The 26967-nt window shown below is 48.7% G+C and overlaps 1 long non-coding RNA gene across 1 annotated transcript; it reads left to right on the top strand.

Moving 5' to 3' along the window:
- Positions 1-3368: 3368 nt before the first annotated feature.
- Positions 3369-5248, top strand: LOC144582830 (uncharacterized). Its single transcript, XR_013536275.1, has 2 exons — positions 3369-3665; positions 4214-5248. It is a non-coding gene; the product is annotated as an uncharacterized LOC144582830 (long non-coding RNA).
- The last annotated feature ends 21719 nt before the right edge of the window (positions 5249-26967 follow it).

Genomic DNA, 26967 nt, shown 5'->3' with positions numbered 1-26967 from the left:
ACCCAAGCAGCCCTGGGGAGGCCACGCAGGGAGGCGCTAAGGCCTCCTGCCGGCAGCCGGCACCAGCTCGGCAGCCAGTGAGGGCTGCCTTGGCAGTGGATCCCCCAGCCACAGCAGAGCCTTCAAACGATGGCAGCCCAGGCTGACCTCTGACACAACCCTCTTAGTCTGCTTTGTGCTGCTATAACAGAATTCTATAGACTGGGCAATTTATAATAAACAGAAACTTATTGGCTCATGGGAAGTCCAGGATCTAGCAAAGGCCTCTTGCTGTATCATCCCGTGGTGGAAGGGCGAACAAAGGGAAGAAGGGAGGGAGAGAAACAGGGAGAAGGAGGATCAAACTTGTTCCTTTCTAGTGAATCCACTCCTGAGAAAACAAACCCATTCCCGTGATGACAGAGTTAATCCATTCAAGGGGGCACAGCCTTCACAGTCTAATCAGCTCTCAGCAGCCCCTCCCAGTGCTGCGGCACTGGGGATTACATTTCCAGCACGTTTTCCAGGGAATACATTCAGGCTGTAGCAGACTCAGCCCGACCACCCAGCCAGACCTTTAGTGAATTTCTGACCCACAGAAACTACGAGAGATATAAATAATTGTTAGTTTCAGATCATTAAGTCATGGGCACTTAGCTATGCAGTATTAGGTAACCGCTGATTCCTGGCCCACCAATCAGGCTTTCTCTGCTTGGGATACCCTTTTCGTGCCATTGTTTCTCAGGTCTGCGGCCTCTGGTGACTTTAACAGTCTCTGCACTCCCCATCCTCCTGCTGGGCCTCAGACGCCCACTTCCCTGGCTCTGTCTGCTCCCCCACCCTCTGCCTGCCTGCCAGCCTCTCTCCCTGCCCTCTGTGGCTCATTCCCCTTCTCTCCTCCTGGCTCCTCACTGGATGAGGAGGGTCGCTCACTGACGTTGGTCTGCCCAAGACTCCTGTGGGGCCCTCAGCGGTTCTGTAGGTTGACCTCAGGGCTTTTTTTAGTAGCTGGACAGGGGAACCCAACACGAGATGAGGTTGCTGCCTCTTTTGTCCTCAGAACCCAATTCTTCCTCTTTTCTAAGAGACAAACCAGCCAGTGGGATGTTATCCTGACAGAGGGACCAGCTCTGGGGAAAGTGAGGGCTGTTCCTTCTGGCCAGGCATTTCCTAAAATGTGTTTGGGTATTTTGTGGGGTGAGTTGGCTGGGAATCTCCCATGTGGTCATGGACGCCTCTGTCCCTCACAGCCTAGAAACAAAGATGTGGAGGCCCGGTTTGCCTGCCAGTCTGCCACCTGGCTGGAAAGTGAGAGGGGTGGCCTGGTTTATGGGAGGGGGTCCTTTCCAGAGCACTTCTAGGGGAGGAGAGGTGAAGCCTCCTCTGTGGTGGGTGCCCACCTCAGTCCTCCATGGGTAGCTGAAAGACACATCTGATGGACCACTTGGAATCTCAGAGCTGGAAGGGACCCTGAGAAGCTACCAGAATTTCAGCACCTCCATGCAGTGGAAGACAGCCCGAAGAAAAAGGAACGAGATAGCACTTGTGTGTGCACTGGACAATCTGCGAGGCGTAGTGTTGAGAAAACGATGCCAAGTGTGGGAGGTGTGTGTGGGAGCTGCCGTTTGTGTGAGCAAAGCAGAGGCTGAACTACCTCTGAAGTGGGCACTGGCTGGTGCCTCCAGGAGGGGTGATGCAGGCAGGGGCAGGGGCGGGAGGGGGACTCGCTGCCGAATATCCTTTTGTAATTTTAAACCTGAACCATCTGCATGTGTTCCTTTTCCAAGAATAATTAGAAACACACATTATACAAATCCACCCACTCTACCCTTGATGACTGGAGACTAGAGGACGGCCGATGGTGAGCCGCGGGGTTGGCACTGGCATCCGGGTCTTCCAACTTCCTCTCTTTGTCGTCACTTCTCAGGCCCTTCTGGGGTGTGGGCTGGCTCCTTGCATCCCGTGTTCCATGGGAATGACATCGGGGTAGAATGAGGAGGGGCGCTCACAGGCTGAGCTGGAGGAGGGCTCTCTGAAGCTCCCCTTCATGCTGCTAAGACGTCATGGATGCGTGTGCGTCGGTCCATGAGGAGGCGGAGGCCTGAACTTCTTCCTCTGCAGAGGTCAGACCTGACCGTGCTGCTGGGAGGGGTTTTGGGGTCCCGTGCAGTGGGGATGTTTTTGGCGGCCATGCCGTTTCCATTTGGTTGTGCGTTACATGCTCTCCATTCTCTTTCCAGACTCAGTGAGGGAACTGCTGTTTCAGGGATCCAGCTGCTGTCTCCCTTCTGACCATTTCTTACTTCCATCTCTTTGGGCCTCAACTTCGCCTTCTGGTCTCTCCCTCTAGGTGCCTCCATTTTCTGGAGCCGTTATCTGCATGGCCTGAAAAACACAGAAAATAATGACAGGGCAGGTGGTAGTGAAATGGGGGAACTGACGCGCCCCGACACGGTAACTACTGGAGCCCTTGTGACAGAGACCCGCACAGAAACCTTTCTAACGACTTTCTTCTTCTCAGGCCTGTGTTTTCAGCCTTTCCAAGACGGAGGTTTAGGGATCTCTAGTGACTTTTCCTCCATTTCATGATGTTTATCAGGCATGTGTTATATGCCAGGTGCTGTGCACTTACGCTAACAACAACCTTATTATTATTTTTTAAAGCACATTTACCATCTCCATTTCACAGAGAGGGAAACTGAAGCTCATTAAGGTTGAGTGGTTTGTTTATGGAACACGTAGACTGTGCCCACGGTCCGCACAGTCCCAGCCACGCCATCGGCACACACGAGGCTCTTCCTCTTCCCCACAAACCTGGCTGGAGGCCTCTCAAGGTGCAAAGGGTCTCAAAGGAAGGTGCCTGGCTCAGCGGGCATGCAGGAGCTTCCTGGAGGAGGGGACTCTTGGCTAAGGCTGGAATCATGCATGGGAGTCAGAAGGAAGGAAAGAGGAGGGGGCTTCCAGGAGGGCAGGCTGGAGGGGGCAGAGAGTGTGGCCTCTCTGGGGTTAGGTGAGGTTATAGCGGGGGGAAATAACAAAGAGGGGAGCTAAGAAATATGAGTTTCATCTAAAGATCAGGGGGAACCTGGGTGGGGGAATAAAGGGGTCAGCTGGTCTTGAGATGGTCCCAGCAGGCAATGACCAGGTGCATGGAGACTCTAGGAGGCACCATGGAATCCGAGGGACGGGGCTGGGCCTAGAGCGGGCGGTAACTGTGGGCTGGGAGGAGGCACAGCTCCAAGAGCTGGCTAGGAGGGGACATGGGAACTGAGTGCATGTGTGGGTTCAGGGAAAGTTCAGGTGGGTTCCCCATTCCTGGTATAGATGGGGAGGAGCAACCCAGCAGAGGCCGTGGGCAGGCTTGACCGCTGTGCTGAGCTGCCTGTGCTGAGCAGGCGTCTGGATTCCAGCCGGGTTGCAGGACAGAAGCCAGACTGCCGGTCTGTGTTCGGGAATCACCGCAGGTGTCGTGAGCCTGGCTGAACCTTTGGAAATGGATGAATACGCCCAGGAGAATGTTCAGAGGGTCAGGAGAGAGACAGGCCCGGGGCACGCCCAGGTAGTGCCAGGCATTGGGCCCTCATCCTGCAGTTTCAGCTGGGAGAAGCCTGAAGCCCAGGGACGGAGCTGGGAAAGGGCGTTGCAGATTGAAGGAAGGGAAGTGTGTGGCCAGGGCAGGACCCTTGGTAAGTAGGGAGGCGTCCTCGGCATGAGCTGATGCTGACTGGAGGGAGGGGAGGAGGAGGAGGAGTGACCCATGTAGGTCCCCGAGGCCCTCTCAGGTCACAGTCATCAAGGCCCGAAGGAGCCCAGCTTCAGGGGCCACTCGTCACCCACGGTCAGCCGTGGTTGATCCCCCAGCTGCTTCCACTCACTCTGTCTAGGGTGTGGACCTTGTACACTAAAAGTAAGGCCCTAAGCCCCCTCCCACTGAATGGGCCCCTCATGGCCAAGTGGACCCCAGAAAAAAACTTAAAAAGCTGAGTTCCCAGTCGAGATGGGGCAGGAGGTCAGACAGGCCTCATCTTGCCCCTCCTTTTTGTGGTTTAGACACGACCGACCAGCATTTGTTTTAAAATAGAGATCATCAGACTGACAGGACCGACTGTGTGGCAGTGAGATAGAAATAGAAACCGATGGACCTAAGGCCATTCCAGGCAAAGGGCGGGCGGGCGCCCCAACCCTTAAAGAATGAACTGTCCTCAACTGCCACAAGGGTTTTCTTTTTCTCCAGCAGTAAATAAACACTGGCTTTGAGATGAGCAGTATTCAAACAATTGCAACTTGTCCGGCTCACAAATGCGGCCTCGCTGACCTCCTGTTCCACACGTCATAACTACAGCCTTCACTGGACAGGTGACTGATTTTCTCAACTTTCTCTTGATCAAAGGACCACTGACTAAGGACTGGCTCTAGCCAGTTTACAGAGGCTGTGCACTGCTGTGCCTTGTGTCCCGGGAAGATGTGTGCATGGCCTTTGATGTACGGGGCCTAATTGTCGCACATTTCAATGTTAAGTTTCCACCCCAGAGTGAACATGAGTCATTTGCTACACACACGTTTGCTTAACATGCATGCATCAGGACCACCCTCATAAATATTCGTGCTCCCCTGCCACCTGTTGAACACGCATGTTTAGCTAACCTCTTCAGCATGAAGCTCCTCCTGGAGACTGTGCTTCCCAGCCGGCAGGACGACCACCTTCAGGCCAAACCTCTCTGTAAAAAAACAGTCTCTTCTCCTTCCCAAACTTACAATTGTGCGACTTCTCAGTCGACGACCTGAACCCTTCTTGGCCCACAGGGTGGCAGGTGCCCCACTCCAGCTGCAGCACCACGGTGTCCGAAGGTTATATGCAGACTTTTCTGCTTTGCTCTCCTATAGCGGAAACGTGGGGGAAACTGGCTGGCCCTACAGAGATGAGAGTTTCCTGCCAGGGAGGGCCCAGGTGAGGCAGCTGTGGGGAGGGAGAGCCTTGGCTGTGGCGGCTGCTTCTGAGGTCAGAGGGCGACAGCATTAAAGACCTGAGCCCCGGCCCTCCAGCACTGCCTGTCCTCTTGTGAACACCCTGTTTCTCAGGGAAGCCTCTCATGGGCACGGGGAGTCACCCATGCTCTCGCTTTCCTGGAACAGCCCGACTTTCATAACATTTCACATTTTTCTGTAGGATTGGGTTCATTCGCTGTGTAACTAAATGTGATGTATTTCCATTTCTATGTAACACTTTGTCCAGAATGTTTCTATGTTAACCAACATGATCGAACCAGAAGCTCTCCTTGTCTGGATTCTGTGCGTTGACTTTGAGTCTCGGTCCTTCTACATCTTCTAGATCCTTTGGGGCATCTGGCCCTGGAGTTCTAGACGCACCTTGCTTGTGCTCTGGTCTGAGCGTTGGGGCCCCCATAACAATGAGAGAAATGGAACATAGCTGACTCCCCAGTCTGTGCTCATTCTTGCACATGGGCCAAGCTAACTATGGGAGGCATTTGGTTAAACTAAAGCAAGGATGACGATTATTCCTTTACAAAACAAGCCCCCAAGGAGATAAATAGGGTGCACACAAGTAGCAATGCTGTGCTGAGGATTTATGGGAGGACTGGAACCTACCAAGGACGACGATGTTTCACAGCCTCCTCAGATCTTCGTTGCTTCCCAGATGTCTGTGGTCATCGGTTACCTCCTGACCTCAACCCCCTTCTCGTTCCCCGTTCCCCAATATAAAAAGAAGCCTGGGATTCACGCCTTTTAGGGTGGTGCTTTAGGACACCATCTTCTAAGTTTACTGACTTTCTGAAATAAGTCACTTTCTTTTTCCTAGCTTTTTGCTCTTGACTGTTGGCTGTCAGGTGGTGAGCAGTGTGCGTTTGGACTCAGGTCCACCCCTGCCCCCCAAATTCATATGATGGAACCTAATACTCAATGTGATGGCATGGAAGGTGAGACTTTGGGAGGTGATTAGGTTATAAGGGTCCCCCCCCCCGACCATGAATAGGATTAGTGCCTTTATAAAAGAGGCTCCCCTCTTCCGCCACGGTAGGACAATTAGAAGTTACCATTTATGAGGAACAGGCCCTCACCCAACACTGAATCTGCTTGTGTTTTGATCTTGGCTTTCCCAGTTTCCAGAACTGTGAGCAATAAATTTGCATTGTCTGGGAATTGCCCAGGTGAAGGTATTTTGTTACAGCAGCCTAAACGGACTAGGGCACACTCTACCTTGAGGCCATTATAGCCCGTGCCTTTGGTCCCTGCTCAGACACCGTGCTACCCCTTTTCCTGTAAGGGTGTGTCTTCCCCAGGTTCTGTGAGGGCTCAGGCCTCACTCCTGCTACCTGTTCCTGGACCCCTCTGGAAGCAGGAGCTGCCTGGCCCAGAGCTGCAATTTCCACCTCTGTGACTCCCTATGGCTTCTGAGTGTCAGGAGGGGTGGGTGGGGTACAAAGCCCCTGCCTCCTCTTTCCCTGTCTCTGGTGAGTACCTTCCAATAAACCACACAAATCCCCCACTTGGCTTTGCTTCTGTGGACTCCAGACCATGATGTCCATTCTGGGTCATTTTTGTTTCTCCAACCCCCTGGGGGCAGGAAAATAAACTGGCATTTACAAAAATCTCCTGAATGTCAAGCACAGTGTGGGAGCTCCGTAGAGTTCAGAGGTGGTGTAGACACTGGTTAGATAGTTGCTGCCTACTTGGGAAAAGCCCACTTCAGTAAGATGGCAGGTGATGATTGCAGGGTGGCTCACCTGCGGGCATGCTTTGACCAAAGCCTGTTGACTGGTGGCCGGGAAGGGAGGTGCAACCCAGAGGTGAAGCTGGAAAACAGAGTGGAGGCAGCCGACAGCGGCCCAGCTTTGGTGTTAAGTGGGAGATGGGCTGGGGACAAAACCGACATAGCTCATATTTCTTGGTGATTACAGGACTCTAGTAAGGGAGTGGAAAGTGAGGCAGGCAGGGGAGGAGCCAATACCAGCATCATCCTGCAAGTGACTGGTGGGTGACCAGGGCCTCATCCCAGCAGGGAGCTCTGGGGACTCTGGAGACTGAGCACAAACCCAAGGGGAATCCTACATAACGGGCATCCACATGAGAGGAGTCCCACCTGAGGGGTGTCCACCTGAGGGGAATCCACCTGAGGGGCATCCACCTGAGGGGAATCCACCTGAGTGGCAACCATCTGAGGGGAGTCCACCTGAGGGGCATCCATCTGAGGGGAATCTACCTGAGGGGCATCCACCTGAGGGGCATCCATCTGAGGAGAGTCCACCTGAGGGGAATCTACCTGAGGGGCATCCATCTGAGGAGAGTCCACCTGAGGGGAATCTACCTGAGGGGAGTCCACCTGAGGAGAGTCAACCTGAGGGGAATCTACCTGAGGGGCATCCACCTGAGGGGAGTCCACCTGAGGGGAGTCCACCTGAGGGGAATCTACCTGAGGGGCATCCACCTGAGGGGAGTCCACCTGAGGGGAGTCCACCTGAGGGGAATCTACCTGAGGGGAGTCCACCTGAAGGGAATCTACCTGAGGGGCATCCACCTGAGGGGAGTCCACCTGAGGGGAGTCCACCTGAGGAGAGTCCACCTGAGGGGCATCCACCTGAGGGGAGTCCACCTGAGGGGAATCTACCTGAGGAGCATCCATCTGAGGAGAGTCCACCTGAGGGGAATCTACCTGAGGGGAGTCCATCTGAGGAGTGTCCATCTGAGAGGAATTCCACCTGAGGGGAGTCCCACCTGAGGGGTGTCATCTGAAGGGCGTCCACCTGAGGAATATGCACCCGAGGGCCAGATATTCATGCTCTGTCACTCCTGGCTGCCACGTTAGCTCTCGGGCCAAAAATCGTATTTCCAGGCATTTGCAGGAAGTGCCGCCATGGCACGTAGGTGAGTGGGGCGGGCAGGGCTCTGCCCACTGTGGGTGCAGGGGATTTTGCTGGCCTTGTACTAAGCTCTAGCCGCCTTCGTTCCTTTAGGCCTCACCGTGCCCCTTGTGGAATACACACTAAGCTCATTTCCGTTGTACAGACAAGGAAACTGACCGAGGGGGCCAAGTTTACTGCCCAAGGACAGAGCCACCAAGGGGTAGGGTGGAGATCAGAGGCTCACATCGGCCTGGCCTGGAGCTCTCATCCTTTCCCACATGGGGAAGCTGCTTGGCCCCCAAGGAGGAGCTTCCCCATGCGGTATGAGGACGAAGGCAGGGCTCGGTCCTCTGAGGACCACCACTCCCGGCCATAGTGTCCTAGGGCCCACACAATGCTGCAGAGGCCACCAGTGCTCCATGCCGAGCGCTGGACTCCTGCGGTGTCCCCTTCCCATGCCTGATGCCGAGAGACCTTCACTCCACATACAACCTGTGAACCTCACTTGTGGTAGCGAAGAGAGACAGGTGACTGATTCAAGTTCACTTCTACACAGTAGGGTAATGAAATTCCCTGCCTAGCAGCTTTCCACCGACCCCTGGGAAAGGGAAGGCCAGGAAAGGGTTAAACACTTTATTTAGATGGCTTTGCTTGTTCTGGAGAATTAATGGAAGATAAGCTAAAAGTTCATTTATAAGAGTATTAAAGGATAATTATGATGGGGTAAGTGCAGAGGGTCAGAAGGCATTATGGTGAACAGACTTCTAACCAGGGACTAGAGAAGACAGAGTAAAATACATTCAGCCAAGTGGCACCCAGTGTCCCCAAATTCCACTGTGGTGAACGTCCACCTCTCTCCCCTCCTTTTTCTATTTAAATTAGAAGTTTTGTAATTCAGCACCTGGTTAGGTCCTCTGTGAACTTATAATTATAAATGATCCCAATAACTTGAGTTTGAGGGAGATCAAATAGGTGACCTTTTAATAGCAACAAAATAAAAAAAGATTTTGTAGAAAATCTGATTCAATCAGATTAGATGGAAAGTGGGTAAAGCTGATTACAATCCTACTAAAGACAGCATTTGGGCAACATTTGCTCTAAAACAATAGCATTAATTCTTCTTTAACAAGTATTCTCTAGAGAAAAATTAATAATTAATGGGAACCCAGTTTCAACGCAGAGCGCAGGACATGACGCAGGAGGAGGAAACGGTGCCAGCTGTGGTCAGGGTCTGGAGGCACCTGAAGTCCTGACATTTTGGGTTACATTGAGCGTGTTTTGGCCTTTTAAAAAAATAACAGCTTTAATTGAGGTATAATCACATACCATAAAATTTATCCTTTAAAAGTGCACATGTGATATTGTGAAATGTATATAAATAGATTTGGTCTTTGTCCTGTTTCCTGGCAGACAACGCCTAAAATCCTTGGAATCTCTGAAGCGCTGTCTTTTTGTATGCTAACGTTGGCTGAGCGCTTCAGAGAGGCGCTGGTCACGGAAAGATCAAGGCAGGATTTCTTGATATACTGCAACTTAAATACTTGATGTTGTTATGAACTGAATATTTGCGTCCGCCCAAAATCTATAGGATGAAGTCCTAACCCCCAGTGTGACGGAATTAGGAGGTGATTAGGTCATGAGGATGATGCTCCTGTGAATGTGATTAGTGCCCTTTAAGAACAAGACACGAAAGAACACACTTCCTCTCTTCTCTAAACCGTGGGAGGACACAATGCGCAGCTGGTCAGCTGCAACCAGGAAGCAGGCCCTCACCGGACGCCAGATCTGCTGGTGCCTGGATCTTGGACTTATCCTCCAGAACTGTGAGAAATAAATGTTTCTTGTTTAAGTCACTCTGTCGATGGTTTATAAAATGCTATTTAAGTCACTCAGCTATAACTTGTTACCGCAGCCCAATCTAAGACCGATAGAAAGTTAACAGTACTTAAACACTATGGTATAAAGTCAATACGGCTCGTTTACATGGTAAGGGAATAACAGGGATAATGAGACAAAGACCTTTGCTTCACACACACACAAAACACACACACCTGTTCATAACATACAATGAGGAAGAAATACCACAATTACAGCCCTCATTTCTGTAACTGTCATGTGGTTATGGCTGATATTTATAGCCAATGGCTTTCACTACCCATTCTGTATTCTCCTTGCCCTCAGCAGGTATCTCAGCCGCTGGTGCTTCTTTATCTGGTGGGGTGACCTTTGCTCCTGGGGGTCTGGGTCATTAGTAGTCCTGCCTGGCTTGGGTTGCTGTCGTTTTCCAGTGACTTTGATCACAGAGCACTGTAACACTAAGAGACTTCCCGAGGGATCACATGTACTCCACACTTTCTCTTCCTTGCTCCATTGTGAAGTAGCAGTCTCATTTCTCCGTGGTGGTCTGGATCAGTCAGCACAGTGACTCCCTTCCTGGCCTGTTGATTTAGGGACATCAGGAGCACCAGGTGGCAGGGTTGCAAGTTTCACTTCCAGTTCAGTGGAATCGTCGTGTGTCTCCTGATGGAAGCACTCCTCCCTCCGGAACTAGGAATTCTAGGCCAGCAGAGCATGAAGTTGCCGGAACAGGAAACAAACATTTTGCTAATGGGTTATTGGGGGTAATAGTGAGTGGTGCCACTCCCATTTCTACCGCTGGATTCCTGGACCTGTGAGTACTGGTTAGGAGACAAATAGCACTGTATACTGAATGTGGATTACATATACAGCCTCGTGGAGAACCTTGTCCCAGCCCTGCAAGGTATCGCCACCTTGCTAGTATCGTAACTGAGTCTATAAAAGGCCACTGCACCGTTCTATCAAGTCAGCTGTTCAGGATGGCAGGGAACGTGACAAGACCAATGAACTCCATGAGCACGAACCCTGGCTACACCTCACTGCTGTGAAATGAGTCCCTTGATCAGAAGCAATGCTGTGTGGGCCGCCATGGTGATGGATGAGGCATTCTGTAGTAGGCATGGTAGTCTGGCAGAAATATGACATTTAGGGAAGATAAATCCATTCTCAGAGTAAGTGTCTATTCCAATAAAGTCAAAGCACTGCCCCTTCTGTGATGGAAGCTGGTCACTGTAGTCAATCTGCCACAGGGAGCTGGCTGATCATGCCAGGGCATGGTATCACATCGGGTGCTCCATGTCAGTCTCTGCTCCTGGAAGGTTGGGCACTCGCAGTGGCTGTACCCAGCTTGGCCTTGGTGAGTGGAAGTCCACATTGCTGAGCCCATGTGTAACCCCCATCCCTGCCACCATGGCCACCTTGTTCATGAGCCCATTGGTGATGGTGGGGGGTCCTGGGGAAAGAGGCTGAGCAGCATCCTAGATTGGGTCATCCTATCCAGTTGGTGATTAAATTCCTCCTGTGCTGACATCATCCTTTGATGAGCATTCATATGGAATACAACCAACTTCATGCTTTTTGCTCAAAGAGGTCTATCCACACACCTCCTCCCCTATTTCCTTGTCACTCATTTTCCAATTATGCTCCTTCCAAGTCCCTGACCATCAGCCAAGCCATTAGCTACAGCCCATGAATACATACATAATAACACATCTGGACGTTTCTCCTTCTAAGCAAAGTGCACAACCACGTGCACTGTCCGGACCTCTACCCACAGGGAGGATTTCCCTTCACCGCTGTCCTTCAGGGATGCCCCAGAAAGGGGCTGTGGTGCTGCAGCCTCCCCTTTCAGGCGGTGCCTGCCTGTCGTGCAGAGCCATCTGTGAACCAGGCCGGTCTTCTCTTCCTCTGTCCCCTGATTGCAGGGAACTCCCCACAAGGCCACTGGCGTGTCTAGAACAGGGAAGGCAGCGCAGCAGGAGTGGGAACCACGGACATCTGGGCCACTTCTTCATGTAACATACTTGTGTCTTCAGAGCCTGCGGAGGCCTGATCTTGTGTAGACCATGTCCATTTGGTGATGGAGTGCAGCTGTGGATGCCCGAGTTTACGGCTTGCTGGGTCAGATAACACCCGGCGCATGACAGGCAGCTCGGGGCACATGGTGACTTGGTGGCCCGTGGTTAATTCAGTGTTCAGTCTGTACTAAGGCTGTGGCAGGCCAAGAGCTGCTCCTCAAAGTGAGAGCAGTCATCTGAGGAAGATGGCAGGACTTCACTCCAACATCCGAAGGGCCCGCCCCGGGAGTCACGTGGAGGGGCCTGCCAAAGGCTCCACAAAGCATCCCCGTGTGCCACGGACACCTCCAGCGGCGCTGGGTCTGCTGGGTCACGTGCCCACCTGGCAGAGCAGCTCGCACGGCAGCCTGTGGCCCGTGTCAGAGCCTTGTCTTGTTCTGGGCCCCACTCAAAACTAGCAGCTGTTTTAGTTGCTTGGTCTCGGCTAGAGCAGCTGCCCAAATCAGAAAGATGTTGCCCCCAAAATCCAAATCACAAACCACTGTGCTTTTTTTTTGCTTTAGGAGGGGTCAGAAGAACAACGCATCCTTCACTTCAGAAAGGCCACTAGGGCCGTAGAGATTTCACTAAGGTGGAAGGCTGCTGAATTTTTGTTGGCTTTATTTCCAACCCTCCGGCAGTGTCTTAGAAGTGAGTCCAGAGCAGTGGCTCCTTCTTTCTCCAAGGACCAATCAGCATGTCGTCTATGTAACGGACCAGTGTGACGTCTTCTGGAAGGGGAAGGCAATCACGACCCCTCAGTTCACTTGTGAACTAAAGTGTGGCAGGGGCTGGAGCACTGATACACCCTGAGGCAGGACAGTGCAGTGTACCGCTGGCCTTCCCACTTGAAAGCAAACTGCTTCTGGTGGGCTTTGCCAACAGGGAGGGAGAAAAACATGTGCCAGATCAATGGCTGCACACCAGGCACCAGGAGATGTGTGGATCTGCTCGAGCAGTGAAACCACATCTGGTCCAACAGCTGCCATTGCAGTCACCACCTGGTTAATCTTATGATAAGCCACTGTCATTCTCCAAGATTTATCTGTCTTTAGCACATGCCAAATAGATGAGTTGAATGGGGTTGCGGGATGTGATGGGAGTCACCACCCTGCATCCTGCATCTTTCACCCCAGCCCACCATCTTTTTTTTTTTGAGACAGGGGCTCATTCTGTCACCCAGCCTGAAGTGCAGTGGTGCCATTGTTCGTAGCTCACGGTAGCCTTGAATTGCTGGGCTCAAGCGATCTGCCCACCTCAGCTTCCCCAGTAGCTGGGACCAGAGGCAAGCGCCACCCTGTCTGGCTGATTTTTTAAGTTTTTGGTGGGGCCTCACGCTGTTGCCTAGGCTGGTCTTGAACTGGCCTCAAGAGATGGTTTTGCTTCAGCCTCCCAAAGTGCTGGAATTATAGGCATGAACCACCTTGCCCAGCCCCCAACTATCTTTCGACGGTGGCACTAACCTTCGCCACCCCTCCCGGAATCTGGCATTGCTTTTGCGTTTCTATTTCGTTCGGCAGAGGCGGTCTTGCGGCTTCCGCTTGGCCTTACTCATCCTAATAGACCTACTCCACAAAGGAGCCAGTGTCAGGGTTCTGCCAGGCGCTACGTCCGTCTATGACAATAATCCATTCCATGACTGGGAAATAACCCCAGGATGAGGTTGGGGACCCACGGGGCCCACTGCGGGATGAACCTGAGCTGAAGCTCCGTTGATCACCTGACCTCCATTACCCTCCGACTTGTGGGTCACAGTGATGTTTCGGTTTCCTGCAGTCAGCGTCACCTCAGAGCCAGTGTCTGTTGGTCTCTGAAGGCCTGACGATCTCCTCTTCCTCAGTGCGCAGTCACGGTGAGGAGCCATGATACTGGTTTCCATAGTGACCCCATCATTTCACGTTCCCACCAGCAGCATGCGAGGGTTCCAGCTCCTCCACACTCTCATAACCCTTGTAATTTTCCATGTTTTGGGTCATTTAAAAAATATTCCTATCCATTGGGTATTAAATGCTAGTTCACTGTAATTTCTATTTGCATTTCCTTAATGATTAGGGATTTTTGGCATCTTTTCATATGCTTATTAACCATTTGTATATCTTCTTTGGAGAAATGTCTATTCAAGTCCTTTGCCATTTTCCAACTGGTTTGCATTTTCTTTTGTTGCTGAGACATAGAAGTTTTTTTTTTTTTTGAGACCGAGTTTTTGCTCTTGTTACTCAGGCTGGAGTGCAATGGCGTGATCTCAGCTCACCGCAACCTCCACCTCCTGGGTTCAGGCAATTCTCCTGCCTCAGCCTCCTGAGTAGTTGGGATTACAGGCATGCGCCACCATGCCCAGCTAATTTTTTGTATTTTTAGTAGAGACGGGGTTTCACCATGTTGACCAGGATGGTCTCAATCTCTTGACCTCGTGATCCACCTGCCTCGGCCTCCCAAAGTACTGGGATTACAGGCGTGAGCCACCGCGCCCGGCCGATATAGGAGTTTTAAAAAATATAATCTTGACATTAACTCCTTATCAGATACGTGATTTAGAAATATTTTCTCCCATTCTGTGGGTTATCTTTTCACTCTGTTTACACAGAGTCCTTGGGTGATAAGTTTTACATTTTGAGGTAATCCAATCTCCCTATTTTTCTTTTTCCTGCTTTTGATATTATATCTAAGAAATTGTTGCTAAATCCAATGTCGTACAGGCTTTCTCTTTATCTTCTTCTAGGAGTGTTATAGTTTTGGGTCTTGTATGTATGTCTTTGACCCATTTTGAGTTTTTTTTTATAGTGTAAGGTAATGCTGCATATCTTTTCATATAGCATAAGGTAATGCTGCATATCTTTTCATATAGCGTAAGGTAATGCTGCATATCTTTTGCATGTGGATATCCAGTTTTCTCAACACCATTTGTTGAAAAGCTTGTCCTTTCCCATTGAATGTTCCTGCCATTCTTGTCAAAAATTATTTCACCATATGTAGAAGGAATTATTTCTGAATTCGAAATTCTATTACATTGGTTTCTGTGTCTCTCTTATACCAATTCCACACTGTTTTGATTACTGTAGCTTTGTGGTAAGTGCGAAATTGGGAAGCGGCCTCCAACTTTATTCTTTTACAAGATCATCTTGGCTATTCCAGGTCCCAGATATTCCATATGAATTTCAGGATAAATTTTTAAAATTTCTGCCATAAGTGTCATTGGAATTTTGATAGGGATTGCATTTAATTTGTCAATCACTTTGAATAGTATGGAAATCCTGACAATATTAAGTCTCTCAAGCCATAAATACTGGATGTCTTTCTGTTTATTGATGCCTTCTTTCTTTCAGCAATGTCTTGTAGTTTTTAGTGTGCAATTCCTATCTTCCTAAAGTTAATTCAAAGTATTTTATTCTTTTTGACATTAGATATTATTTTAAATGAATTTGTTTCTTAATTTCCTTTCAGATTGTTCATTTTTAGTTGACAGATATGAGCTATTTTTTTTTTGAGTCAGGGTCTCACTCTGTTGCCCAGGTTGGAGAGCAATGGCTCACTGCAGCCTCTACCTCCTGGGCTCAAGTGATCCTCCCACCTTAGCCTTCTAAGTAGCTAGGACTACAGGCGCACATCACCACTCCTGGCAAATTTTTGTATTTTTTTTTTTTTTTTAGTAGAGATGGGGTTTCACCATGTTGCCCATGCTGGTCTTGAACTCCTGAGCTCAAATGATCCACCTGGCCCAGCCTTCCAGACTGCTGGGATTACAGGCATGAGCCACTGTGCTCGTCAGCTGATTTCTTGTGTGTGTTGATTTTGTATCATGACATTCTGCTGAATTCATTTATCATTTCTTGTAGTATTTTGTGTGAAACCTTTAGGGATATATGGGTGTGTGTGTGTGTGTGTGTGTGTCTAATATATATATATTAGACATGTCATCTGTGAACTAGCCCTTACTCTTGAAACATTCTAACAGTTGTGTAGAATTCTAGGCTGATAGTTACTTTTCCTCAGCTTTTGAAGATATTACTTCACTGTCTTCAGGCTTTCATTGTTCTCTAGAGAAGCCTAGCTCTTGTTTCTTCGTAGGTAACTGTGTTTTGTCTCTACTTGCTCTTTAAGATATTTTCTTTGTCTTTTTATAAGCCTGTTTGGTAAATACTATACATTTTAATCTGTGGGATTCAAGCCTTTCCTTAATTCTGAAAAACGCGCAGCATTATCCGAGCAAGCCTTTTCTCTGCTTGCTCTATTGTCTCCATTAGGAGCTCTGGCTGGACAGAAGTGAGGTCTTCTTCAGGCTTCCTCTTGTTTTTTATCTCACTGCTTTCCTGTGCTGCCATCTGGGCATCTTCAGCTCTGTCTTCTTGCTCATGGTTTCTATCTTTAGCTGTTGTTGGCCTAGGCAATAAGATTTTTACTTTAGTGATTAAATTTTTTGCCTGAGTTCTATTTTTAAACTGTGACTGTTAGTTTTTAAAAAATCTTGATTGGGCTAGGAATGGTGGCTCACGTTTGTAGTCCCAGCACCTTGGGAGGCTGAGGCGGGAGGATTGCTTGAGTCCAGGAGTTGAAGAGACCCTGTCTCTATAGAAAATAAATAAATAAATAAAACGTTTCTCGATTGTTCGATTTTGGCAGTATTTTCAGTCTTGCTGATTTTTAACTTCATGGCTTGTAACTCCAAACTTTTCATACCTAAGTATTTTATATACTGCATTTCATGATTCCAATATCTGAATTCTTGTGGAGAAGGAACCTAAATCTTATATTTACTTTCTCCACTGGCTGATAAATTTTTATTTTCAATTCCCACTTAGCTTAGTTTGATCTGTGGAATTTCTTAGGAGATCGGATTGAGAATATTTTCTACATACAAGCTTGGTGTTCTCCAGTGCTTGGTACCAGAGAATGCTTCTAACTTAGAAATTCTTTAATTTAACTGCAATTGCTTTATTTTAATCTCTTGGGTTTTGTCGGGGTACCCTCATTGTTAGGATAGTGTAAGGAAAGCACATCTGATTTTCAATTTTCAAGAGAGAATTTTTTTTTCCCCACTCAGACCAGGACAGAGAATGGAGAGTTTATTATGCTACCAGAAGCAGAAATCAAAACAGTTCTTCTAGATTTTTACATTTCCCTCCTAATCTTTCACAAATGTTTCCCCAACATGGAATGTAAAAGAAACCGTACTTTCTCATTTCTACCTCATTAATTTACATATTATTTCTATTTAATTGGTTTACATGTTATCTATTTATTTATTTTTGAGATGGAGTCTCACTCTGTCACCTAGGCTGGAGTGCAGTGGTGCGACTTCGGCTCACGGCAACCTCTGCTGCCCAAGTTCCAGCAATTCTCCTGCCTCAGCCTCCCGAGTAGCTGGGATTACAGGTGCCTGCCACTGCAAATGGCTAATTTTTGTTTTTTAGTAGAGACAGGGTTTCACCATCTTGGCCAGGCTGGTCTTGAACTCCTGACCTCATGATCCACCTGCCCTGGCCTCAAAAAGTGCTGGGATTACAGGCGTGAGCCACTGCGCCTGGCTGGTTTACATGTTATTAACTAAGTTGTATAATACAAACAAGTACAACTGGCATAAACAGGTTTGGGAAGAATTCCTATGGATAATTGGTGGGCATACCCCTACTGGGTTGGTAGGAATGGAAGTATGACATCATTTTTGACAGTAGCCATGGACATTCACTGTGCTATAGGCACCAAACAGTGGGAGGAGAGGGCGTCTGTGGGCTGACTAGTGGTAACTGTAGAGCGCTTTCATTGTAGTTTAAATGCTGAAAGACACCAGATGGTTTATAATTACAATAGGACCTTGGTCTGTGTAGCATCGTCTTTGGCACCCACTGCTGTCTACTGTCTTTCTATTTTCCTGCTTCAGAGTTATCTGAAGTGTCAGTGGACAATGCACACCGATGACTTCCTACCTCCAGCACCTGCAGCTTTCTGCCTGGGGCTACTGTCCAACCACGGAGCGGGCTTGGCCCCTGCATGGAGGAGGCACATAGTTCTAGCAGCCCTGAGCCGGTGAGGAAGTGAGTTGTGACAGTTCTCACGTGTGCTCAACACTGTCTCCTGGAAGTTCCCAGTTGCCCACAGGGACGTTCTGAGCAGTGACTCATCCCCAGTCAGCCCCTCCCATTCCTGTCATGCCCATGCCCTCCCCCTGCCCACCCCCGTCATCTACCAGTGTTTCCTGGAGTCATCTTACAAACGACTTCTGTCTGGGGGGGTCCCGGGATAAGATGTCTCTCTACTTCCCACTCTTGGGGCAACCACTTTTAATCTTCTTAGCTGTTTGTAGACTGTATATTCTTATTACTGAATAATATTTTATGTAGCCATTTTTTATTTAGCCATTTTAGAAATTATTCTGTAGGAAGACTTTGCTGTCTTTCTTTGCTCCTCTTTCTCACATTCTCCTTTTATTTGTTAAGCTGATAATATTTACATTATTATGAATACATACTATACCAGATTTACATTTCATTTCTTGTAGAAAGTTGTGTTTCTCTCTAGAGTTAATGATTGCCTTCTTTTTCATGTTCTTTGCATTCTGGGAATCTCATACCAACTCCTCCCTCACCCTCTGACAGTCTGCTATTAGAATTTTTTAATGCTGCCAAGTATATCACATCATTTTGTGATTCATTGGTCTACTTTTCCTACAGACATATCTCCTGCACGCCTCCAATCTCCGTCCCAGCCTAGAAGCATCTTGGGACACCCCCTTGAGCATCCCAGCAGCTCCCTCAGCTTCCCTCCTGTGGGGCTCCTGTCTCCAGGGTCCCACGTCTTCCTGTTCCTTTGCTTGTGGTCTTCATCTTGGTGGATCCTCCTTCCAGTAGCTTCCTCCAAGAGGATGACTTGGGATAATTTTTCTTGAGACCTTAGAGGTCTACAATTATCACTATTTTCACATTTCACATCTCTCCACAAGGGATTGACCGTGTGGCTGGGGATTTAATTCTGGAGGGACGATAATGTCCCCTGAGAATTGTGGAAGCACGGCTCCCATGGCTTCCCCTGCTGCGGTAAGTCCTTTTGGAGTCCTCACTCACGGTATTTGACCTGTGTTTTTCTCTGGAAACTTTTGGGGTCTTTTCTATGTTCCTGGTGTTCTGTATTTTCCTTGATGTTGGCCTTCAGTCATTTGTGTTTCTGGGTGCCCGGTGGGCCTTTGCATAGAAGGACAAGTTCTTCCCTTGTGGGACATTTTCTTTTGTGTTTCTTTTGAAAATTCCTTCCATGTTTCCTGTACTTTCTAGAACTCTGTTAAGCCATATGTGAAAGACCTGAAGACATTGCTCCAAGACCTGCAGACTCACTGCAGTGATTCTCAGAGAGACGTCTCTGAGGTGCTCTCCCAGTCCCGTGCTTTTTTTCTCTTACCGTTCATCTCCTGGCCTCTCACCCCTTTCTGAAAGATGTCTTCAACTCTTGCCACTGGGTTCTTTTTATTTTGGCGATTACGCTTTTAATTTCCAAGAGGTTGATCATTCTTACTGCCACTTAAAACAAATCAGTTCTGATTTCTGTCACAGCTGCAGAGAGACAAACCCTCTCATCTCTTTTAGGATATTAATTGTAGTTCTTTTTAAAGCTGTCTTCCTTCCGTGCTTTGTCTTTAATTCCACTGGGTCTCCTGTTTTTCGCCTGTTTTAGTCTTTGTCGCCAACATTACGGGGTTTCCACAGCTACATTTTCATATTTAAGAACGAGTAAACAAAAAGCAAGTGGAAGTTCTGTGTGTGTGCACGTGACTGCGTGTGCACATGTGTGTGCCTGTGAGTGTGTGCACGTGAGAGTGTGTGCCCGTGCCCGTGTGTGCCCGTGAGTGTGTGCACACGAGTGTGTGTGCCTGTGAGTGTGTGCACGTGATAGTGTGTGTGCTCGTGAGTGTGCACGTGAGAGAGTGTGTGCGCCCATGAGAATGTGTGTGCATGTGACTGTGTGCCTGTAAGAGTGTGTGTGCATGTGACTGTGTGTGTGCACGTGAAGTCAGTGTGTGTGAGTCCATGTGTACACGTGAGTGGGTGTGCATGAGTTTGTGTGTGCATGTGATTGTGTGTCTGTGTGTACACATTGATGTGTGTCTGTGTGCACATGTGTGCATGAGTCTGCATGAGTTTGCATGAGATTCTGTGTGTGCACGTGTCTGTGTGTGCACATGAGAGTCTGTGCACGTGAGAGTGGGTGTGTGTGTCTGTGTGTGCACGTGAGTGTGTGTGTGCGTGTGAGTCTGTACGAGTGCGTGTGAGGGCGTGCATGTGTGTATGGTGGGGGTGCTTGCTGACCTGTGGGTTTTCCTGTAGGTCATTAGGCACCAGGCTAGTGACCTGCGCCTGAGTGACCTCACATTTTCCTCTCACAATCACCCCTTTCCGTCTGGTGCCTCAGTCCTGCCCCCACTGCTGGATGTCTCCACCTTGGAATTGGATGTAAGTCATCTCTGCAGAGAAGACACTCCCGCTTCCTGATGGCTGTGGGAGGATGGCTCTGGGGCCCCTGGAGTCCCGGGAGTGTCTCCCAGGCATCTGCTTGTTCCCCCTGCAGACTTTCTCCTCTTAGGCCCAGGCCTCATCCTGCCATCCCTGGCACTCAGGAAGACCAGTTCCTGAGCCTTTCTGGGTTCCTAGGGCACGGGATGACCCACAGTTCAGTTGTCCTCCTCAGGAACTCGGGCCTTTCTGCTCATGCTCTTTCCGTCTTTGTGGACCTTCCTTGTCTACTGTCTCCTTCGCCTTTTTCTGCTCTTTCTTTGTCTCTGTGAATTTGTAAACTTTTCTCTTTTCCTTTTATTTGGTAGGACTTAGGGACGTAATCAGTTGCGAGAATTTGTCATCATTTATTTATCCACCTGTAAAAGGGTTTTCAGGTTATTCTCAGTGTTTTGTTATGACAGCAAGTGCTTCCATAAACCTCATCTAAATAGCACTTTTTATTTCTGACAAATTGTTTTCTTGGGCGGAATTCCCGGGAGGAGACTATGATTCCAGCATCTTCATGAGCTTTTTCCTTATTTCTTTCCTTCTTTGTAGCTGCCCCAAGCTAAGGATAGGTTCCCGTCAGCTTTTATTATCAGTCGGTAGCGATGGTACTGTTTGTCCCCCAGTGTCCTCGGGGATGGGCTGAGGAGGGAGCAGGGCAGGGCTGTGCTGGTAGCAGGGCTCACCTCTGGAGAATGCCAACAAGGTGCAGGAAATGTGGGTTTTGTGACAAGCAGTGACACAGTGGCTGCAGAAAGGAAGGAACAGGTTGTGTGAGTGAGGAGGGGCCTCTGCAGTGACATTTAATCACTGGACATTAACAGGGGACATCTGTCCCTGCCGCTCAGCGAGGAAGCCAGGCTTGCAGCCCAGGATGACAATATGTTCTGGGTCTCATAATCACTTGAAAAATACCACTTTTGCAGAGGGTTCTTCCAGTGTTTGTGGCAAATCCTTCTATTTTATTACAGAAATCCCGGGCAAATCCTTCAGTCATGGGACTTTCTATTAACACGCATCTGGTAAGTGAAAAATATAACAAATGAGAGAAAACCCACGCCAGATCCCTAATAATTACACGCTGGCCCTGTGAGCACAGGACAGCCAGGCAGATGAGAGCATGGCCCTCAGAGCTCCCCACAACATGCGTTGGAAAGTCACAGCAGAGACCACAGCCCCTTGGCCCACCCCTTTCATGCAGCCGTGCTTCTTTTCCACCTTGTGCTACCTCCTTTGCTCTCACAAAGGAGATGTTATCACATACTGGCCCCTCAGTCAGCACCTGGGGCACCTTGGAAAGACCCATCCTTTGCCTTGTCCTCCACCTGTGGCTTGCTGCAGGCTGGTGGGCCAGGAAAATATATGTATTTTTTCTTTTTTGAAGCAAAGTCTCGCTCTGTCACCAGGCACCAGGCTGGAGTGCAATGGCGTGATCTCGGTTCACTGCAACCTCCGCCTCCTGGGTTCAAGCAATTCTCCTGCCTCAGCCTCCTGAGTAGCTGGGACTGTAGGCGCGTGCCACCATGCCCAGCTAATTTTTGTATTTTTATTAGAGATGGGGTTTCACCATGTTGGCCAGAATGGTTTTGATCTCTTGACCTTGTGATCTGCCCGCCTTGGCCTCCCAAAGTGCTGGGATTACAGGTGTGAGCCACCGCGCCCGGCCAGAAAAATATTTTAAATGCAGCAAAGGGGTCCTTTGCTGTGCCTCCCTCTTTGCTTTTCTGAGGTTTTTCATTGGTTGACATGTTTGAATCTTTTCTCCAAAATAGCAGTAACTATTTTTCCATGAAGTTCACCTTGTTTTTAAAGGCAGGTTTATTGAGGCATAATTGAAAAGCAGTAAAATTCAGCCTTTCAAATGTGCAGTTTTATGAGTTACAGTCATATAAATGCCAGTCTTGGAGGTTGACTCATCCGCAGCCACTTAGCTTAAGAGGTTTCTTGGAAACACAGCCTGAGGCAGGGATTGGTGCTTGCGGTTTATTGAGGAGAAAGGAGTGAGCAAACCTGGATGGGGCAGTGGAAGGAACAGAGCAAGGATGTAAGGGATGAATTGCCTCGCAGCAAGTCCTGCCTTGAGGAAGGGGCACAGCGAAGGACCCGTTAGCTCAGCCAGGGGAGAGTGGAGGAAGCCAGGGCCTCCAGGCATTTTGGAGCCAGGTGGTTCTGCCAGCCTTGGGCAGTTCTCCAGGTCAGGATGCCCAGAGAGCCTGTAGCCACTAAGTCTCACAGCAGCAGGGCTGTGTGTGTGTGTGTGTGTCTGTGTGTGTGTGCAGCATCAGCCAGAAAAGCCAAAGGTGTCTGGTCAGGCACCGATCCTACAACCAAACTTTCTTAGCATATTTACCATGCAGAAAAACCACCGTGGGAAACCCCAGGCTGCCAGGAAGCCAGCTCTGTCTCCATAACCTTCCCAGCCGTGGGCATGAGCTTGTTGAGGGCCCAGCCTGGGGGGTCTGCTGCAAAGGAGATGAAAAATTCTCACCATTACTTCTGCATGTGAAAAGAATATGCATGTTGGAAACAAGTTCCTATCTTACATATTTTTTAAACGTTTGTTTAGACTTATAGGAGAAATATTTTCACTGACTTGCATAAAGGATACTGGAAGAAATCCATAAAACATAAGATGTAGAAAAGAGTTTTAAAACTTGGAATTAGCTGGGCATGGTGGTGGGCTGTAATCCCAGCTACTTGGGGGCTGAGGCAGGAGGATCACTTGAACCCAGGAGATGGAGGTTGCAGTGAGCCGAGATTGGGCCACTGCACTCCAGCCTGGGCGACAGAGTGAGACTTTCTCAAAAACAAACAAAGAAACAAAAAACACAAAAATCTTGGGCACAAACATCCTGTTGTGACTTAGGAGCCATTAGTACTCACTGTCCCTCAGGAAGTGCACTGTGGAATGTACTGTAAATAAAAGCACTTAGCAATCATTAACGTCCATGCTAAGCCTGGATTACCCTGCACTCCCAAACATGTACCGTACACATGGGCGGCATCCACATCTTCCTAAAACATAATCTAGGAATCAAGTCCCTCAATTTGGGAAAACCTGCTTCATTTGAGCAGGATTAATTCCTCCCACTCGCATGCGGAGAGGCTATGCTAATCTGCCAGCAGCGCCTCTGTAAAGTCAATTCCTATGTATACGTGTATATAGCTGTGTCTGTCTTTCTGTCCATCTGCCATGCATTTTAAGGCACTTTAGGGTGACAGACAACATGGAAATAGATTGGCTTACGTTCAGAGCTGCCAGAAACATTTCTGAAACACACATTTTTCAATTTTACCTCATTTTTAGTTTCATAGTTTTGTTTCTTAAACAAGGTATCACTAACAGATCTTAACATAGGGCAATAAACCAGGTGCCACTAAGCGAGAGAAAATGGGTACGATTCATTGTCACTTGATAGGTCTAAGTAAAACCTTTTTGGTTATAATTCCTCAAAAATGAACAAGTGAAAGGCTCTAAACACTGGATAAGAAATAACCTTGCAAGTCAGCTGTTATCTTATTATTTGTTTGAACAAATCTAAAGAGCACCTGATTAGGTTGTCAACTTCTGAAGTGGATGATGGTGGGCATCAAATCAAGCAATGCTACAAACTCTATTTTACACGATCAAGCAAAATTAGAGTTTGTAGCATTTAACCGGGAAGGGGTTCAAATATTTGAGTGGGCCGGGCACAGTGGCTCACAGCTGTATACCCAGCAGTTTGGGAGGCTGAGGAGGGTGGATTGCTTGAGCTCAGGAGTTTGAGACCAGCTGGGCAACATGGCAAAACCCCGTCTCTAAAAAAATACAAACATTAGCCGGTGCAGTGGCATGCACCTGTAGTGCCAGCTACTCGGGAAGGTGAGGCACCAGAATCACTGGGCATTGTGAGGCAGAGGCTGCAGTGAGCTGGGTTGTGCCACTGCATTCCAGCGTCAGTGACAAAACGGACCCTGTTTGTCTTTTTTTAAACAGCAAATGTTTGAGTGACGTTGCTATAGAGAAGCTGCGTTCTTTATAGCGAAACGATGGGAGTGTCACACATTTCATGTGAGCAGAGGATCTTGATGTTCCAAAGGATGGAATGGTTCGAAAACTGCCAGGCTGGCCATAGACAGCATTCACCCATTTGTGATGAACCAATCAAAAAGTTCCATTTAAAAAAGACACATTTCTTCAATAAAATAGGAGCTTTTAATGTTTCATCACTCTTTAAATTTTAAGTGTATTTATTAATACTTAACTGTGCATTCATAATTGTTATAATTCAACCCAAATGACATTTTACATACATAGAAACATATGGTTGCAGAAAACTTTTTAAAATTAGAATTAAAATGATATATTTTTGTCATAGAGACATAGGACAGTGTTCAATGAAAGATCTTCAAGCACAAAACATATATATTAGGGTCAAATTCTTTGGGGAAATTGGAATAAACACAAATTCAAGGTGTGAAAGGAACAGTGTTAAATTTCTCACTGAGAAGGAAATGTTTGTTAATGCATTTTCTGAAGTGGATGATGGTGGGCATCAAATTGCCTTTTATTTATATGAGACTGGAAGCAGTAAAAGAGCACCCTAGTAATTTCACTTAAAGCTCCTGATGTGGACACTGTGCTGGGAATATTCTTTGTGACTATTTCAAACGTGAACTCTTTCAGCGATGATTGCTGTGGCTTAAAAACACCACCACGTTACTTCTGGGCTCCCCACTGTTGGGACTCAGGAGTAGCTGAAGGTGGCTACTCCTGAGTCCCACCTTCAAAGAAACCCAAAATGCTGCTTAACAGTTAAAGACAGGTTTATTTTAGAGGACTGACGACTGATCCTCAGATTCGAAGTGGGAGCAGCCGAGTGTCACAGAGTGAACCGCCTCAGGATGGAGACAGCCAGGCCCTACTCACTGTGTGACTGCAGGAAGCACCAAGTCTCTCTGAACCCTGTTCTCACCCACCAGGGTGCAGCCACCTGCTACGAGGCTGCAGATGCAGTCAAGGATGGGTCTTCCCCAGACCCCAACTTGCTTGTGCTCTCCTGGTTACAGAGTGAGCAGCAGTTGTTATAAGGGGGGGCTGTGGAGAATGGTGGTGGGGCTCCTTAGTTCCCTGCTGAACCCTGCAGGGGATGGCTTTTAGTCTTGAGTCTGGAGGGTTTTCATGCTGGTAGGTCTCTTTCTGACCTGCAAGGCCCTGGACAGTCCACAGGCCCATGCCCCTTAACCCCATTCGTGCCTGAGCCCCACCCCACACAAGTGCTCCCCAAATGCTCCCCTGATCCATGTCCCGTGAGGGTATGAAATTCTTCACCCAGGGGTGGAAAGGCCTCAGGAAAGCGTGTGTGGTGGAAAGAACAGAGGAAGGGGCCTGAGCATCCCACCTCTCTCAACAGTGCCTCCCTTTCCCAGCCATCTCTCAAGTCCCTAGCCCTTTCTCTCCACCGCCCCCAATCCCCTAGGTGACAGAGGTACTCCTCCCTGGGTCTTGCCAACCTCCAGCAACCTCTGGACACAAAGAAGATATTTGTTCAAACTTTGCTGACTCCAAGGTGGATAGCCATGGGCAATTCCCCAGCCCTGCAATTGGGGAAGGAGGAGACTGGGCTCTGGACCATCACTGGAGAGGGAAGAGGCTGGGCTCTGTACTGTCACTGGGGAAGGAGGAGGCTGGGCTCTGGCCTTGTGGCGTGGCTGAAGAAGGGGGAGGTTGGGTACTGTCACTGGGGAAGGAAGAGGCTGGACTCTGGGCCTGTCACTGGGGAAAGGGGATACTGGGCTCTGGCCTGATCACTGGGGAAGGAGGAGGCTGGGCTCTGGCCCTATCACTGGGGAAGAAGGAAACTGGGCTCTGGCCCTGTGGCTGGGGAATGGGAAGGCTGAGGCTGGGCTCTGTCCTATGCTTGGGGGTTGGGGAAAGCTGTGCTCTGGCCCTGTCCTAACTCTGATTCAGGTTCATTGTCCCTCTAGGAGAGCTCCAGGCTATTTCCCCACTAGTTCTTTTGAACAGTCCCATCATATGATGTGGACACAGCATTGTCTAGTTTTATACCAGGACAGAGATTCCTTCTCTTGCCTAATTCTGGGCCCTGGCAGTGGCCCTATCCTTCTGATACCCCATCTGTCATCTCTGCCTGCCCAGCAAGTTTTCCTCCTTCTTTTGGAGCCACCTGCATTTCTCTTTGGGGACATGCCCTGCTTTCATGGTGTCCTGGTAGAATTACTGATAGAGATGTCCTGCCCCCCGCACCACCCTGGGCATCCCAGCCCGCTTCTCTGCAGGAGCAAAGCTAGGAGAGAAGTGTAAAAGTTAAAGAGAAAAGAAACCCAAAATGCTGCTTAACAGTTAAAGACAGGTTTATTTTAGGGGAAAAACCTGAGAGGGGCTTCTGGCCAATTTCCATCAGGAGTGCTTTCTCTTACAGACCGAGTATATAATGGTTTAGGGTGAGGGGCTTTGAGGGGGCTTATCACAAGCTTGGAATGTTTCTGTGTGGGGTAGAAGTTTATGTTGGGGTTGGAATGTCTCTGTTACCTTGGGGTTGACGTCTTGCTGGTCGGAGGGGGCTTATGTTTGGAACGCTTCTGGTCAGAGATGTTATTTGTGGTTTATGGTCATGCTGACCTTAGCCATTAGGCGGATTCCCTTTGGTTTTAGGTGGTTTTTGATTCAGGTGAACTTTAAAATGACAGTGCTTGTACAAGGTGGTGATACTCCTGCTGTGTCAATCCAGA

Source organism: Callithrix jacchus, chromosome 5 (assembly GCF_049354715.1).
Source record: "Callithrix jacchus isolate 240 chromosome 5, calJac240_pri, whole genome shotgun sequence".
NCBI lineage: Eukaryota > Metazoa > Chordata > Mammalia > Primates > Cebidae > Callithrix > Callithrix jacchus.
The sequence above is the reverse complement of the archived record's forward strand: the minus strand, read 5'-3'. Positions and strand labels throughout refer to the sequence as shown.